General features: G+C 48.1%; 1 pseudogene; it reads left to right on the top strand.

The window, feature by feature from the left end:
* The first annotated feature begins 1,881 nt into the window (after positions 1–1,881).
* On the top strand, positions 1,882–2,000 carry LOC111731574 (annotated as a pseudogene).
* The last annotated feature ends 2,475 nt before the right edge of the window (positions 2,001–4,475 follow it).

Below are 4,475 nucleotides of genomic sequence, written 5' to 3'. Positions count from 1 at the left end.
GATTGGTAAGATCAGGTTGACGTGCCAGCCATTAGCAAGTCAACTAGGCTAACTGCTGCTGGGCACATGGGAATTTTAGCTACTTCGTCCAGGGATACCCTAGGGACACAGGGGTGCAGAAATGGCTGATGAGATCGACACATAATCCTTTCCTTGTGACACGCACTCTGTTCTACCTACCAATTCTTCTGACTGCCCTCGCCACTCCATTAAGGCACCTCACACAGGCTCCAGAGCACAAAGGTCCCCATTCATCAGCGTTTAAAAATGAAGGCATTTTTCTTCAAAGCTGATGCTACTGGTCCTCACTGGAAAAGCTTTCTCCTCCAGCTCTCTGAATCGTGCACTGGTAGGTTATGGTTCCTTAGTTCAGGGTAGTTGTTTCTTGTGAATGGCCAAATCATGTGGTAGGTATTCTATTCAACAAGGCAGACACAGCTGGAACAACCTGGCATCCCCAACAGCTCACGAGGCATGGACCCCGGGACATGGAGCTGGAAGGCAGTTCTCTATCTAAACAGCTCCAGAGATCACAGAAGCCATGGTTCATCTATCTTGGTTCTAATTCTCTGTTCACCTCCGTTTCTGTTCCTTTGCTTTTGTCTTGTAATTAAAAAATTGCACTGGAGGATTTAAACAGAGAGGGAAGACTTTATTCAAGGCAATTGTGGTAAGGGAGAGAGTCTATTACAATAGGGAGAGAGACTGAACTCGATTCCACTGAAACAGAAGATGGTTTTTAAGCGTGGGGAATGGGGGCGAGCTAGTCGGAAAGTACTGCAGAGTACTGTGAGGTGGTTGGCCAGTGCGGGTAGGCCACCTGGGTGTGCTAATCGGTGCTTGCCGGAGCTAGGCTCCCGCCTCCCATAGAGACTGGGAGATGGGACGCTCTCCTCCTTGATAATCACATTTCAAAGGCATGGCCCCTATAGGTCCCTGCGAAAGACATTTTCTGGGTTGTAGAACTGGCAAGAGAGTAGAATAAGATCTACATCTCAAAGGGGCGGAAAAAGGGTTCAGAACAGCCAGTTTTCTCAAGTAGGTGTTCTAGGTACAGGGAAGCCAGGGGCTGGAGTCAGGAAGAAGCCTGCCCAGAGCTTGATCAAGCCGAGGACAGAATGAAGGCTGATCTTCAGTCCGTGCACGTCGTACTTCTCCCACCTGCGATCAAAGCCCCCCTCTCCGTCCCTGTCCTCTACCCACAACCCCAATGTGTCCATCCCCTCTCTCTCTCTCCCCGCCCCCTTCGCTTGCCCTCGCTCTCTCTCTTCTGGCAGATACTGTCTTCCTTCCAGCCCCACTTCCGCGGGAAACCTTCCTGCAGCCCTGCACCTCCACCCCCTCGTCATGCTGGGACTGTCCCCTACTGCCTGTCCTCTCCCCAAGACACGACCATTCGTTACTGCCCATCTTTCCCCCAAGACTCAAAGTCTCCGGTTCCAAGCCCACCCTGTTGTCTCTGAATTCCTGAGACCCCTCCTGTCACTTGAGCACACAGTGGGAATTCAATCGATACCTGCTGATGGGTAAAATCTGCATAAATGCTGGTTTTATTCAATTGTGTAGAGAAAACATTTTAACATGGCAAGCTTTCCAGAACAGGAAACTGATTCACAGGGAAGTGTTTGCAGGGAATGTTGTTTGAATCTCCCTTGCTCTCACATATCACACGGCTGATGGTAACGTCCTAGGGGGATCATGTGGGCTTCCTCTCAAGTTTAGAAATCCTTCCTAACATATGCTATATTTGTCCATCACATTCCAGTTTATATAAATGGTCTGCATGACCTCATTTGATTTTTTACAACTATCCTGTATAATAAAAGACATAAGACCTTTCATCTGCATTTAAGGCCATGCTACTACGCAAAGCCAGATGCTGTCTATGGCCACGCCACCCTGAACGAGCCCGTTCCCGTCTGATCTGAGAAGCTAAGCAGGGTCGGGCCTGGTTAGTGCTTGGATGGGAGGCCACCTAGGAAGACCAGGTGCTGTAGACGTAAAAAAAAAAAGCAAACAAACAAAAAACAAAGCCAGATGCTCACTCACGTCCAGAGTTCTTCCACTACCCTCCATATGCCCCATCAGCACCCCCACTTCCTGTCTTCCACTCCCAGCCCCTCCCACACCCCACTGCCATCCCCGCCCCCACCCCCGCCCCGCCCCCACCCCCACTTCTTCCAACAAAAGCTCCTTTCTTTCCACCTACTATCAAATCAGATCTCAGAGAACAGGACATGAGCTCGATCTGATTCTGAATTTATTCAGACATAATGATATTTATTTTTTAACATTTCGAGGATTGAAGAAATTGGGAAAAATGAAAATAAACTATTGCTGAGGGGAGAATAAATTTTAAATTGTTCTTCCCTGTTTCTAAGCTGTGACAAAGCTTACGGTACTAGTCTTTAATTCGTGTATAGCCTGGGTAAATTAGACACCTAGTGTCTTATTCGTTACATAAGGATATACCCTGGATGAGTCACTCATTTCTAGAGGCATCCTGGTGCTCATTTTGCCATCCATCCTCGCCTGCTCACATCTATCTGGAGTCTTTCCATTTTTTTTTTCTCATTTTACTTTGTCAGGAAACCTGGGGATTTCCAGCAATGGAAGGAAATGAGGGCAGCAGAAATACCCGCTCAGTATCCTCAAATAATAAAGATATTGTAATAATAAAGATAATAAGGTGATTATCCAAAATATCTTCGCTGGAGAAAAATGAGGACTAGAGAAGCAGATATAAACAACCTGAGCAATAGATAGTATTTGAGCCAATAGGCATTTCTAGAAATTATATTCCCATAACGCTTGATGTAGGTAAGGCTTCAAGCAGCTTTCCTCAAAGAAATCATTATGATAGACTCATATCAATAAAATAGTTGATATTTTTTTTCTTTATGTAAGAAACCAGGCCTCTGGACAGGGCGGAGGTCGTGGCTCACCCGCCGGGTGAACATGGATTTGTTTACACGCTTCCTTCAGATTAGCTCCTCGCCACTTTGCGAAGCTGAGAGGCACCGAATTCGAAGGGCTGAGGCCCAGATCTTGGCTCATTGACTGTGTGAGCCCAGAGTGACCTGGGTAGTGACAGAGAAAATGGACCAGGAGCACAGGCCAGGTCAACTTTTCCTAATGAGCAAGGCCTGGCCGAGCGGCCGAGACACCGTGTGCACAGTTCCAGCCGGGGCAGGAGGCCCCAGCTTCTTGGAAACTCATCCATAGACGACCTGCTACTTGCTTCCACCTGACGTGGTGACATGATCACAGTCCCCACTGTGCATGTGAGCAACTGAGATTTTGGGCTGTCGAGTGAGGCGCTCAGGTCGAGGTAGCAGATATGGCTCAGGAGCTCTGGTCTATTCATCTCAGAGCCTGAAACACGAAGCAATTAGTTCCAGGCATTGACAATATTTCCCTGCTTTAGAATAAAGACATGATTGCAAGGCACACGCATTTGGGGGGCGGTCCTCCTGCCATTCCCTCCAGTAAACAGCCTGGGAATTGAATGTGACCTGAAGCCACACAGATCTGCACAGCGGGCTTCGTGGACTCGACAGAACCTGTGCCACTCTCTGAGCAGCAGGGTCAGAAAGGTCGGAGGTGGAGCGGAAGGGAGGATTCTCTAAGTTTCTGAGTATTCAGGGGAAACTGTACGGCTTTTAAGGGTGTGATTGAAAACACTCGTGCACTGATATTCATAAGAGAAACCAAAATAATTTGCTTTCCAAAGAGCTATTTGCTAATTGAGGAGGTACGCATGCACCTGTCACACTCACTTTAAGAAGCCTACCATCTGCTTCCTTGCAAATCATTTCAACAGGTGCAGAAGCATCACTGCATTTTAGAGCCGGAAGTATCGTTATACTAAGTTCCATAATTATCTTAGGCTTTGGGCTGTGAATGGACTTCAAGGATCCATTAACATCTGGAAAATATCTGTACTCTGGCAGGTGTCTGGAGGGATGTGCGTCTTCTTCCTAGGGAGATGCTTCATCGATGTTGTTTTCTTAGAGTCTGGGTCAAAAAGTGTTTCAGCTGCAAATCTGTGGTGACAAAACATAAACAGACAGTAAAGAGCCAACAAATGGGGCAGGATGAACCTCTTTCTGCAGCAGAAGCCAACGTGTAAAGGTAGAGAAAGGGAGAGGAAATGGCACGTCGTGGCCACCATGGTGCTGAGTGCTTCAGGTGCCGTCGGCAGAGGAAGTGAAAGTCGTTGAAGATGTGTGCTCGGCCTTAAAGGAGCTCCGCAGAGACTGCTCCCTGCTCACACAGAGGGAAATGCGGTCGTGGCAGTGCCCGGACCCGGGGCACCTCTTCAAGCAAGTTATTAAAGTGGATGTCACCCACAGGACAAGGTGGTCTCACCGCTTCGGAAGTAATGAACCGAGGCGCAACCTCACCCCCAAGGTAGGTTGAGTCATAGCGAAGTGCAACCCGGGACTGGACGTCGGATCAGAAAAAAATTGCTA

This window comes from Pteropus vampyrus, unplaced genomic scaffold (assembly GCF_000151845.1).
Source record: "Pteropus vampyrus isolate Shadow unplaced genomic scaffold, Pvam_2.0 Scaffold385, whole genome shotgun sequence".
NCBI classification, from domain to species: domain Eukaryota; kingdom Metazoa; phylum Chordata; class Mammalia; order Chiroptera; family Pteropodidae; genus Pteropus; species Pteropus vampyrus.
The sequence above is the reverse complement of the archived record's forward strand: the minus strand, read 5'-3'. Positions and strand labels throughout refer to the sequence as shown.